General features: G+C 40.9%; 1 protein-coding gene across 1 annotated transcript in view; it reads right to left on the bottom strand.

Annotated features, from left to right (window-relative positions):
* Positions 1 to 2022: 2022 nt before the first annotated feature.
* Positions 2023 to 14271, bottom strand: part of LOC146783844 (ubiquitin-conjugating enzyme E2 G1-like) — a 46757-nt gene continuing 34508 nt past the window's right edge. Inside the window, exon 6 of the mRNA XM_085633257.1 lies at positions 2023 to 2533. The gene's annotated coding sequence lies outside the window, so the exon portion shown is untranslated. The remainder of the gene's footprint in view (positions 2534 to 14271) is intronic.

Genomic DNA, 14271 nt, shown 5'->3' with positions numbered 1-14271 from the left:
TTTGTATCTGTGAAAACGAACAGATTCAGTTCAGACTAGATCCAAAATGCAGAAACCACAGACAGGGAAATTCCTTTAACGAGCCAACCTTGGACAATCTTTCAGAAAACAGTGGTTTCCTATTTGATGTGACATTGGGGACTAATATTACAACATATCTCTGTATGTTTCTAATAATTGTTTCTTTGAGTGTGTATCAAAAACGACAAGAATCTGGATCATTTGAGCACATCCCATGTTGGGTGCCAATTGTAACGATCTGGCGTGCCCCACCCAGAGCCACCAGGGTCAGATTTCTAACCCTTTGGTGCAAAGACTTTGTTCAGTGCATCAGCATGAATTACAAATCCAGATGGACTGCAAATCATACACAACACTAAGCTATACTGTGCAGGAGGTGTTTTTTGGTCATGATTAGTCTCTCTAGATGAGTTCAGGGACACAGCAGAATACCAAACCCTCTTTTGTAAATGAACACACTCAAAATAGTGCTAAGTACCATGGGATAGACTTTGAAATGTTTATTTCTGAAAATCCAAGTCTTGTGCACAAAATATGAACGGGAACCACACAGAATGCAAAAGCAATTGCACCAATGCAGAACTTGGCCAGCGAAAATAATATGAAATTCCCTAACATGGTTAGCACATTCCTAACACACTGAAGGTACTTCTAAGTGCAATGCTAAAATTTAGCAAACGCAGAAAATAGCTAGCCTATAAATGGAGTTTTTTTTACGCTGGATCACACAGAATATCTTTCTCTGTAATAAATAGCTGTTTAGCTATTTTCTATCCAAGCCTTTGTCTGGCAATGATAAGCTGTGCTGGGCTGAAAGCCACTTCCCAGCCCCACTCTGCACAATCCGGGGCTGGTTTTGAGCAAACCAGCATGACTCGGGCTTGATAATTCCTTCGGAAAGCGTCTCCAAATATGGCTTTTATAGCACCGGATTGCCAATTGTTAGCTCATGTTTATAAGTGTGGCAACAAAGTCCCCAACAATACAAAATAACCTCCACTGTAAGAGTCCATAATATCATGGCAGCAACCAGAACATACAACAAAAAGATGTCAGCCTGGATAGGAGGCAGAAATGATGCCAACATTTCTTTATGAGTCTACAATTCACACATCCTAAAAAAAAAAAGAGTTTGCAGGCAAGCATATGATGGCAATGGAAGATATTTAAATAGGGCCTGTATTCATGACAACTGGATACTGATCAACTCTTGCACTTTTTCCAGGATATCCACTTCTTGGTGTTCCAGCATAGATATGAAGCAAACAAAAGCATAATTTTGCCTTAGACTTCAGTCTTGATTAAAGAATACCCCTCAAGATTTCTGGACTGCTACGACATCCGTGTTTACATCTGCTTCTCCTATGCAGCGGTGTCGCAATCCGGTATATTTCTCATTACTAATTTGCTTAAATCCCTTTATCACCATTCTACAAACCGATTCCCTTTGTATCAATAGTTTTGTCAGCACAGAGAGGGATTTTTGAATTATTTTAACCATACAACATTGGACTTAATTGTAAATTATTTCTTTTGGATCCCAGGTGCAAGATGACAGTGGGTGCATTGTACTGAGGAAAACACATTGCCTCCAAGTACCAATCTGAACACCAAGACTAGAAGTTGAAAGGACAAAGGTCTTTTATTGTTGCAAATGAGCATTCAAAAAGTTTGAAAAAACGTTAGTTGGAGCCTTGCAGCTTGTGCTTGTAGGTCAGTGGCAAGCTGTCTCTTATTTTAGGAGTGAATACACAGGACATTTCAGCCCTCTCGAGGAAAGTATCCTTGAGGACCCATGAAATGTGACATGTACTGGGCAACCTTTTAACATGGCTAGGTGTGCTTTTACCTCCTCCACTGAAGCACTTTAAGGCATAACAGATTATATGCCACTTAAGTGGTATTCTGGTGGTCAAGATACAGTCATGCTTTATTAAACCTTTGGACCCTAAAGAGTCAGGCACTATTGAGTACTTAGAGAAACAGGTTTGACAAATCAGACAAAATATACACAACTTTATTGGATTCAGCTGAAATTGAGCTTCAACTTGTGCATTATCAAAACTGCTGAAAAAATATTTTATTTAATAACCAAGAATTGCATTAACAAATAGTCCATTGCAACCAACAGTGACAAAAATCCTTTCCAAAACTACACCAACAAGAAAGACATAGGGGAAAAAAAGACATTTGCAAACATTATGTACTGCATAAAGGGGAACATATAAAAGTCATTTTAAAATTACATTTTCAAAAGGTTTATTTATTTGGAATAAATAAATGTACAGTCCTAGGCGGGATTGAATACCAATCATTCATAATTTATGCAGTGAATACACTAAAAAACTCAAAACAAAAAAGGCAAAGTATTCAGAAGGAGGAAGAGAAAGGGGGCATGAAATACAAAATTTCAAGCTCACGGCGAGAGCATGAAATCCCCATCTTTCTTATCCACAAAGTGAAAACTATTGCTTAAGGATCAAGTTCTGAGAAGATGTTCTTGCGCTGAAATCTGAAATCAAAGAAAGACAAGAATCTGTTATAGATTTTTCTACCATTATCAAGTCTATGATATTTAATGTTCCATTGCTAGCAGTTAACTGACATCAATACTAAAAGTGACAAACAAGAGGAAAAACAATTAAAATTGTTGCTGTAGTTCAGTGTTATTGTTAATTAGCACATGTATAACGCTCAATAAAGACATGAGCTCCTAGGGAAGGCTCATTAAAAATGCCCTGGGCAGATTCAATGAACTCAAAATACAAGTAACGTTGTGCAAAGTAGCCCTTTTATTCTATAATTTGACCATCTTTGGTTGGTCCAGAATACCGTCTCTAAATAAGTCTGTTTGCCCAAGATACACCTGAAAAAGGTTGCTTGGTACGGAACATCACAATGGGCAGATTTAAAATATTTCTTTGATGAGTAAGTGAGAGTTACTCTGAGAAATCCAGGAGCTAATCAGGTGTAAGCGGAAAGTAAGACACACCTCAAAGAAAAAATTGAGAATCAGGCTTTTATCTGTACACTCTCCATCCCTCAACATGATTTAACACTACCCAATACAAGTCTCAAATGACCCAAAATAATCCAAAAAAGAGTCCACATGGAATTGATTGATATATAAAATACACGTTCGCCTTCATTTCTTGGCTCACTGCGAATGACTATTAGTCGACTGCAACTGAGGTGGTGATATATTGTCCGGGTAAGAAATTACAAGATACTAGAGTAGCTTAATCAACAGCTTTAAACGAAAGTAAATTATTAATTGATACTAGCACGTAAAAGAACAAGATGATTAACATGATAATAGTTACCAGGAGGGAAAAGCTGATCACAATATATCGTCTCCTAAAAGAACACAGAGCAGTCATTTTGAGCCTCACTCAGACAATTGGAATGTCAACAAGCCTCAGAGAACTAATCAGCAGGAATATGTAATGTTTTCCAGAGCAATAGGATATGTAGATCCCTTCTTTTGATATTGGAACAACCAGGGAGGTGGCTCGACTAAAGAAGCCTTGCACTTGATTTGCTCAGGAGCTCAGAAAATGGCTGTATTTTTATTAACATTTAATGATGCTAGACTGACAAAGTAGGAAGGCATTTGCATGATGATAGAGGGTATGAAGTTAACGTAATAATTCAGGATGTTGTGGGTTGCATCCTACTGAACAGATTTATTTTTTTTACCCATTAAGGCAGTACATATATATTTCATGTTCCTGTCTTCTATGAAATCCTGGCCAAAAGGCACATACAGTAGGACCAGCACTCAGTGTTTCTAGTGCCAGCAGGATTGGTAGAGTAAGACAATCCTGAAATAAACTCAGCATTCTAAGAGATCAGAAGAGGCGAAGGCAAGAGGCAGGAGACCCAGGTATGAGATCCTGTATTATGGTTATAACAAAGAAAAGATTAGGCAAGGAGAGAATTTGCTTGCTGATTGCACAAGGGTGGCATCACCAATAACATGGAGGCAGCAAAGTGTATAGCAAGAATAGTGAAAGGAACAAAGAACGCATCCATTTAATTGCTGGCCTAGACCTGGAGCAGCTATCTTACTATTAGGAGAGCATGCTTACTTTAAGCTCATGCCCTGAAACTGTGGGGGAGAAGACGTTGGAAATAATGACAGGAAGAAGCGGCCGTATGTGGCGGGGGCAAGTAGGGACGGGGAAAATATTGATAGTGTGCAGGAGCCACATGTAATGAAAAGAGTAAAACGTGTGTTGGGCAACACAAAGAAGCAGTAGAGAGGGAAAAACTAAAGGAAACAACATAATGATTTAAAAGCAGAGAGAAGAGACACCAAGAGAAAAACTACAAGAAGTGAAGGGATTGGAAAAAAAACACATTAGGAACTTAAGCAGTTTCTACAAAACAAGTGTAGATAATGAAGGGGAAAGAAAAAAAATGGAAGCTCTTAAAACTGGAGAATAATAAAAAGCAGGGATTGTAGGAAATCAGTTGTAGAAACACAGTAATGCTCTATCTCAAACCAAAATAAGAAACTGTGGCTAGTGACAAGTTAAGAGACTATGATTTAGCCTCTAATACAACCAAAAATACACATGCCTTGGGAAAACAAGGATGCCTTTAAAGAAAAGATAACAGAAAAGGAATATAAAGTCACAGATAACCTAAAGAGAATCACAGTCAAAGAAAGGAGTTGTTTAGACTGAAGATATGCTCAGAAATGTCTATCCAGATACTTCAACGCAACATAGATATAGGATACGAGGTGCAAGACAACCTCACACCAGTCAATGGAGGATAATTGAACATAATTCAGGTGCGTCATTATGATGCAATACTGAGAGAAAAGAGGGAACAGATCATTTATAACTGTCAAATGTGGCTGCATTCTCAGACACAGAAGGAAATGAAGAAACAAGAATTTTGACATGATAATAAATACATTCTAAAAGGGACAGGGAGAAAATAATCAATGGGATTTCCAGTACAACTGAAAGTTTAAAATCAAGGGAAGTTATTAGAAGACTAAAACAAGCAAAACAATTGACAGATTCTAGAGACAAGCGATCTCAAATGCCCAGTAGAACCATCAATATGAGCTGAAGACTAGGCACGTGCAGGAGCCCGGATCTGCCCCAAAGAGCACTGGGAGAATGCGGTATAAATAACAACATTTAGCAAGCATTCTGGTAATCCATATAAATATGGTATGACATCTTGGACTCAGTATTTTCAAAAGCCTCCACACTACCTCTCTCCACTTTATCAGAAATATGGTCATTACCATGGTGAAGGCAGTCAGTCTTCTAGGGCTGATCCTGGAGAACCAAGTGTATCATGGTTTGTCAATGAACAAAGCCCCTTTTAGACTCTCACCAGGTAGATTGTGATATAGCGCCTTTGATGCAATGAAACTATGTCCTTTCTAAGTTCTGTGTATAAGTAACGCAGCACAGTCATCTCGTATTAAAAGGAAAGTGAAAGAACATGTAGACCGTTAACACATGCTTCTAAACCATATGCAGGAAATGTGTCAGCCTGCACCTAGCCACAAGCGTGCCACCTCCAAACCTTAAATATAAAAAATGTAGCTATGCAGAGGCGCAAGATGGCCAGACTCTTGTAAAGCTCCTGCTACCATGCTGCTATGTGTGCCTTCCTAGGCAGTCCTGTAGCAGCAGAGAATCAGGGAACCCACTTCACTGGTGACCACAGAACAAATGAGCTGGTTAGGCGGCTACAAGCTCAGATATTGTTCCCTGTAAGGCCAGTGACGGTGCTTTATCCTAATCATTCTCCTTTCAGCACATGAACTGCAGAAATCTGAGCTGATGGGGGGAGCTGGGCCTGCTCCTCCAAGACAGGCAGGGTTCAGGTGACTCCACAAGTTTGATGTGGAGTGAAGAGAACAGAGGAGAAAGCCATGATGAACCAGGACATCAACTAAACAAAAGTTCTGCCAGAGATGAGTATGGCAGAGGAAGAGGCCATGGTGGAAAAAGTCCAAAGTGCACCATTGCACTGCGTTTGCTCGAGGTGGATTCCCTGCTTCTTTGTGGACTCTGCTAAGTTAAACTGGGCATGGAAAAGTGCTGTTAGTGGAGAGCCCCTAACCCTTTAAATAATAGGTACAACTAGTAAAGAGGTGCTGCAGTCTATATCATTCGTAATTTGGCTAAGAGAAAGAAGAAAAAAAAGGGCCATCTATACACCACAAACTGCCTGTTTGAGTACTGAAACACCCAAAATTAAAGTTATCAAAATGAAAACATGGCTTTCTACGTTTTATATATGGCAATAAATGAAAGCATAGAATTCAAAATGGTGAGAGTTGGAAAGCTGGTCAAATATGTGAAAGAAAAAATAGCGAGCTTGAAAAGTCATGAGTTGGAATGTGAGTTGACATCAGTGGCCAAACTGCGCAACCTGAAAAGGCAAGAGACAGATACCATGATAACTCATGTAAAACTACTAAGTTTAAAGAACGAACCTGAAGAAACTAGAACAGTGCAAGTTGTTGGGCAATCTGAGGTGGGGAGCCCAGCTCAAGGTGCTGGGGGGAGTCCCCTCGGAGTATTATTTGGAGGTGCTAAAAATGGTCCAGAGGACATTGTGGAACTCAGGTTTGAGATGTCCAACCAAGGATTGCAGGGAATTCAGTCTGTCTGCCGGGGCAAGAAAAGATAGCAAGACTGGAGGCAGCACAGCGATGGTCATGGTGGTTTCTGCAGAAAGAAGAGGAGATACTGCAAGCAGCCTTACGATCCAAGACTGTGGTTCTATGCAACCTTCAGATGCTGCTCTTTTTAGATGTGTGCCCAGACACCCGCATCAGAAAGCACGCTAATGGAAGTCAGAAAGAGCCCGCTGGATGGGGCAATGAGGCAACTATAGTATTACAAGTGCAACTGAAATTGGTCTATGTAGGAAGTGATCATCTTTTGTGTCGTGTACCCCCAGATTTGTGGCTTAACTGCTTTTGATGGCTGTAGAAATCTGTGCCCTTTACCCCTGCTATACACCTGATTGGCATATTTAATTCATCTACAAGTCACAAGTATATGGTACAAAGTGTACCCAGGGTCTGTAAGTTAAGTGTTACTAGTGGACACCAGCACCTATTGTGTCATCCACTACAGTGAAAACATGGCTTCAGGCCTACCATTGTAGCCCGACTAATCAGCTTTTAAAGTGGAATTCACACTGCCAAAATAAATCCTTTAAGCCGACTAAACCTTCCTTTTAAGTATTAATAAATCACCCCTAAGCAGGCCTTACTGCTCATAAGGCAAGGCACATGGTATTCAAAAATAGGACATATACAAATTTCATGTCAAACCCGTCTTTACAGTAAAAAGGTCCCAAACATTTTTCACTGCAGCAAGGCTGCTTGTCCCATAGGAAAACACTTGGATGCCAGTGTGGAAATAGCTACAGATTTCGTTCTTAGACTCTTTGAAATTTTATAAAAACCCAATTCACTGGTGAAGTCTGATTTTCAATAAATATTATCAAAAAAGCACTTCTAGAAAGTTACCTTTCCCTGCCTAAAGCTTCTTGAGGCTAATTTGCGTTAACCTCCCGCCGCAGCCCTCTAAGGGCTTAACCATGAATTAGGTGTGAAATTTGCACCAAGAATAGAAGACAAAGGATTGGGTGTGGGGAGATGCTTCTGATCCTCTTGCAGGTTACCCATTTAGGCCGTGCCCAGGAACTTAATTATTTCAAAAGGGGCCTCCCCTGTCACAGGCAGATGATACCTGCACAGACCCTTTCTTAGTTCCCCCAGTCATTCAGGCTAAATCACAGTGGAGAGGGACCTGCCCCCAGAACTGATTAGGAGGGACGAGATAGGAGGGGCTGCTTATTTCCCTGTTCCCACCTCTGGGGTGGGAACAAAGATTCTGCACAAGAAGAGAAGGATTTCACCATCTTGGATTTAGGCAGAGAGGGGCACCGTGGGATTGTTTGCTGTAGGGCACATGGGAAATGCTGCAAAAGGTGGTAGGATTAGCACTGGGATCTTTTACCCTATTGGTTAGGAAGAAGCCAGGAATCAGCCCCACCCACAAACTGGTGCCAGGTATAACTGTGGCACCCACAGTAACTCCTGCAAAATACTACTGGATCTGTGGAAGAATCAGAAGAGGACTGAACCTGCGCTCTGTGACCCAAGAAGAGACACGAACAACTGGACCTCCTCTCTTTTGTACCCAGGACAAGGAAGTGGATTCCACGGATCATAAAGCAGACCTCCTGTTCAAGCTACAGAAATACAACAATCTATGTGATTCTTTTTCTGCAACTGCCCAGTGCCAACTGGATCTGCCCTGTACCCTGTTGTGGCCTCTGCTGGAGTGAGTCTTGACTCAGGTAATGGCACCAAAGATCCTGGACCCTTTAGTGGTGTCAAACTGAACTGTATCATCCCTGAGACTTAGAAACATTTTGGCTTTTAAGACCTACAGAGGACCGGAAGAAACCTGACAAAGCCAATCCAGTGAAGGTGCGTTACAGCTGGGCCAAAGATTCAGGTTTCTCCTGCTCTGAGCTTTACTGCAGTAGCAAATACTTTTCAGCTGACTCTCGTGGGACAGTATCCAGCCTCATGGAGCCTTTTTCAGCTACTGATGGTTCCTTGCCCTTCTAGAAGAAAGCTCCAAAAAACAGGTCCAAATGTAGAAATATTCACTAGGCGAGGGATCTTCTCTGGGTGCGAAATTCAACCCCCGCCCCTGAACGTTTCCAGCAAAAGTCAACAGCATCAACAGGACCTTGTCCAACAACTCTCATGAGTACTGGAGCTATCATCAGCCACAGCCTGCTGCAATACTTTGCTAAAGATTTTTGACTTTCATTTTAGAGTCAGGTCTACTAATAATATTAGTATTGTAATTTTGTCAGATGCGGTCACTATTACAATAGTGGCCACCCGGCACGAGATTTCGAACCGTGATCACCTTAGAGCACCAGGCAAGTTTCACAGCAAATAGTGTTTCATATTTGAATGCTTCTACATAGCAGTCATAGCTGCACAGCCTCTGGAACCAAGGTAGTAATAAATATCTCCCATACCGCATATTTATCATTCAAATATCAGTTTTAAACATTTTGGAAAGTCAACCAATTTTCTCCAAAGATAAGTTCAGCTTAGAAGCTTTGAAAATACAAACATTTACAGTTCAAATGCAGGCGTACACATTAATTGAACAAATCAAAAGCTTCAAATGTAGTCGGCTGGGCTACACACAGGAGAGCTATTTAAAGTTAGCTGGAGAGCTAACAGTAGCTCACCAGCTACTTGTTGGAGAATCCTGGCTTAAATTATCTACTGCACATCGAGTGAAAAGGGAATCTCCAGAGCTCTTCTCTTTCTGAAGAAAACCTTCAACAAACATTTACAAATCGGCAGGAAGGAACTTTGAACACACAACATTAAAGACAGGAATTTGTACTTTACCTTTATCCCACTTGGAGTGGTGTCTTAATCATTTCAAACTCGCTCTGCTGCAGAGCTTAAAGGCTTCTTCCTGCTGCCCCTTCCGCTCTGGTGTTGAACCTCCAAGTGATATTGGTTCTCTCACCATTTGAGTTTTTGTAATGGTTCAAATAGCAATGTGAACAAATCTGTTTGTAAACTCGGTTAGCCCGGTGGGCCTAGAACAATTTGAAGATGACCTTCATTTACTGCCTGCACCCTGCTAATAATTCACAGAACTTCAGTTTGCAGGACTTTCTCTGCTAAGACCCGGTGTAACAAGAAGATAAGTCTGGTCTTTGCCCTGAAGAGAATCTAAGGCTTTACCGAGGAATCAAGGCCCCCCTCATTTTGGATGACTATGTATTCTGAACACCTTTTTTGACCCGACAGGCAGTGTGAAAAACTCACTGCGCCTTTAGCCTCCACGCCAGAGCTCTCAATTATGGCCTCTTATAAACACCTGGAGGGGATTCAGTACAAACTATGCACTATACAAGAGCAATATGCTACACAAAAACAAATACAGAAACACAAGTCCTGGAAATGGCTTACTTAATCTTGCATGCCCTAAGTGTGTTAAATAGGTGAAATATAAACAGCAACTACTTCGCGGACATGGATTAATTTAACCTTTTCTTTACATTCATTGTTCGGAAACCAATCAGTGTCTTTGCAAGTTAGGAATATGAACATAGGGCCCGATGGAGACCCGATTTAATATCCATTTTCTTACTTACTACCAGGTCAGAGAGCTGAATTGACCAGCCTCACTTAACGCCCTGCTCTTTCGGACACCTTTGGTCCGTAATTACAGGAACTGTAGTGAATGAGCAGTGTCAAGGGCTGCCACTGCCTATATCAACTTGTTGAAGCCTGCATTGCAGGTCAGAATGGCAAGACTGGGGAAGCCAGGCAACATAACAGGAGTTTTGCTTCTGGACATGAGCGACTTCTATGAGCATGGAAACAACACAAGAACTAACATTGATGATTATGCTGAGAAGACTTGGAATGTAAGCAGTTTTTATAGGAAACGGCGACATTAGAGATCTGCATGCTGATTTGTTTTGTTCCTCAGAGAAATGTGGCTTAGGTTGCGTTAGTCATATTTTCCTGAATCTTTATGATGGGGTTGTAGCACTGGGAAGCGTATTTTCCGAGTAGGACCCTGACAAATGGAACTCTGGGAAATGCAGTACACACATTGAAGTTAAAACTTGAGGGCAGCGCAATACTGATTTAATCCGGTTCAGAGTTTCTTGTTCACACTGGGTCATCTGATGGCGCACCTGAAAGGAGTGGGAGGGGTTACCATTCCTGGACTTGGTTTAGATTGAGTGTTATAGCCGCTACGTGGAAAGATGTACTGGGACACTTGAAGAATAATGAAGGCAAGAAAAAGCGGCAATTGAGAGAATTGAGTTTCATAATTTGTTTTAGAGTATCATGTCACGATAAGCGCGCTGGGAATTATTGGGAGAAATAAGAGTTGATGTTTGGCTCTAGAGTGACACGGGGCAAAATCTAGTAAGAAAAAGCGAAGGCTGCATCTAGAAACAAATGTTTTTCAGAAGGAGGGTGATTCAACAGAAATTCATATTTTATGCTCATATCACTAACGGAGGAGTATGGGCGCTGATATAGATATTTTGTTGTCTAGCACGCAGTGTTTTGACAAAGGTTTATTTAAAAAAATTGAATAATGTGTTTTATGTTTTTCGCATTGCAATTAGCTACATAATATCTAGGCTGATGGTGGGTTTATGAATTCATTTATAGATACCCCTGACGAAGTGAAATATTCCGAAATGCATTGGGTGAATTTTTAATAAAGTCATGACATGCAGAAACATCTCCTGTTTGTGAACATCTTGAATTTGTCTATGGCAATGAGTACAATAAATTGATGAAAAATGGAAAGGGTGAAAAGCGATTGAGTAAATAATATGGATGAAATGAAGAATAGAAGAATAAAATTGATTCATTTGATTCATTAGCAACGGATATGGCTGTGCAACTGGAGAAGGAAAGTAAAAAGGTCCCCGTGTGTCTGTTTCATACTGCAAGCCAAACTGGGCGGAGCACGAATCCTGAATGCACGCCAGTATATGTCTGAAGCAGTTAAGCATGGTTGGATAATGGAGTACAAAACATAAAAGAACTGGTGTGCATCCCACCTCAATTCAAGTATGCAGCCAGGCAAAGCCCACTGCTCAGGCAAGGGGGCAGGGCAATCAGTGGCTGTACCCCTGCTAAAGTCCTACAGCGCAGGCCTGGCTTTACTGCTCGAGCAGAGTCTTGTCTCGAAGGTTTAAAGTCAGGGATCATTGATAAGCCTTCCCTGTCAACCACCACATGTTAAAGGCTGCAGTTGACGAGCATCAAAAACTTTATGAGTACTGGGATCCCGAGTGCAGTGGGGGATGGAATCAAGGATGTGGTTTAAAGGACAAAATATTCTGTAACTATTTTGTTGCCTTTTCACCTTCAGGTAAGTGCATATAAGATATAGCGCACACACCTTAAATGAAAATTGCGCTCTTTTAGAGTGATCACTGCAGCTGTCTGAGCGTATGAGCCACACAATTTAAGTCTGGTTGGTGCAGTGGGGAATAGGAAAGTATAGTTTCTGTGGTACGAAGCCCTGGTAGCATGAAGCACGTTGAATATGTACATCATTATTTTAAAATTGTAGTACATTACAGTTTAAGATATATTCACAGTAGCGTGCAATTAAATTGTACCTAGTGCAAATCTTTTTTAATGGGTGCCCGTTAAAAGCCCGCACTACAGAAGTTGGTATCACCCTTGCAGTACCTTTCAAAAAGAATAAATCTTTTTAATCAAAAGTTTCAATTGTAACAACAAATTAAAGCCTAACCTGGCCAAAGGTGGCAGAGGCAACAAATTATCAAGGCAAGCAGAGTTAAGGGTCTGGTTTGGCTCTTGGACACGGTGCATGAGCTGAGCCATGAAAATGTTTGGCATGTAAATCGTGCAACAAACAGCAGGTATAAATATGGAAAACTCTCTTTACAATAAAAAGTGCATTTTTTTAACACGCTTAAGAGTTTCACTTTAGTGCATCAGATCATATCTCTTCCTTGAGAGGCATTTATTAAAATTGATAGTTTTTAAACAAGAACATTCATGCTCTCCAGTCCTGACAACAATGTCATTAGTAAATAAAAGACAATTCAGTTATGTGACCTTATATGTGGCAAATATTTATATTACACATGGAACAACATTATGGTCTATTGGCTCAAACCCCATAGAGGTTTTTGTACAGTGCTCGTCCTTAACTTATGCATTTGAAAGTGCTCTTATATCTGGTAATGTAGAAAAATAAAAAATAAAAAGAGGCCCAGTGGAATTAAATATTTGCTCAGGATCACACAAGCGAGGAAGCCATAATCGTTACCATATTTTCTGATTTGTCATTGAACGATTCAGTACATCAGACAATAACAATTTGTCTTTAATTCTTGGTGCATGAGGCTAAAACGTTGGTAGGCAGAAGCCACATGAAAATTCAGCTTGCTTTATGCTCAAGGGTTCAAAAGGACCTCCAGATGAGCCAGAGCCAGGCTACACACTTGAGCCTGACTCCAACCTTACCTTCAGTTGCTTCCCCACCTCTTCTTTAACTCCTTGTGCCTCCCCCTTGGTTTCACAGTAATGGAGAGACCTCTCAGCCCAATCACACACTTCGCTTACTGCTAGACGCAAGTCTGTAAACAAAAAGTAGACTAACTGTTCTTTTAAAAATCGAAAAGCTTGGGGTCAGTCCTAATAGATCCCACCCACTTCGACCTCTGGTCAAAGGACACTGTCAGCTTCACACTTCACTGAAGTTACATTCATAGTCACATTTGTTAGGCACACTACAAATACTGGTATGAGTCCTTTGAATTACACTTGCAGTTTTAACCTCTGGAACATTCGTATAATCACTCGCTGTCGCCACTTATTGTGCACATTGACCCATCAGCTTGCAAGGCAGTTCTATGCTCATTCACCTCTAATGTTGGCTCCCTAATAGCATTAGCATAATGAGAATTGAGTGATCCAGAAGCCGAACAGAGTTTGGCCTTTTAGTCCCTCTGCTATTTTCAAGAGCTAAGGTTCCTCTGCTGTTTTGTAATGGTTCCTCTTTTAAACCTCGTTCCCTAGCCTCACCCAAATTCACACACCCTTATTTGGTGAGGCAGATCGCATAATTTATTTTTGGTGGGAGCAACACATGGGCTCTATAGTTTATGGGGGCACTGCAAGCACTTATCCGAGGAAGGGTGAGACTTGTTTTTACTGCATTGTACACCATGTTATGGCATTTAGTAAGCCACCAGCTTCTACATGCAAGGACCTAAGCAGATGGCCTTAGTTTATGCCATGAGAGTAGTTACTGATTGACAAGGCGACATCTGCAAAAGTGGTGGGATTTTGATCTGTCTGTGCTACCAGGACCAGATGAATCTCCGAAGAGTAGGTAGTGTTCCACTGGGATAACGCGGATGATACCTCTTGATATTTTCATTCATGCTGGCACCTCCTGGAGCAGAGTTTGGTGTACACTCAGGTCTGTGATGTATTGAACACTCTTTAGGTCACAAGATTTTAAAAGTAACTGATGGAATTATGTTAATTGCTTGGTCAAGCTCAAAATGTTAACTCTACAAGAAAGGTTGTGAGATGCAGCAATCCAGAGATACAATGGAGAGACGTACAGAAAAAGGTTGCTATAATAGGCATGTAAACAGTAATAATAGAAGAGTTCAGCT

This window comes from Triturus cristatus, chromosome 11, assembly GCF_964204655.1.
Source record: "Triturus cristatus chromosome 11, aTriCri1.1, whole genome shotgun sequence".
In the NCBI taxonomy this organism is placed as follows: Eukaryota; Metazoa; Chordata; class Amphibia; order Caudata; family Salamandridae; genus Triturus; species Triturus cristatus.
This window is presented reverse-complemented; position numbering and strand designations above follow the sequence as displayed.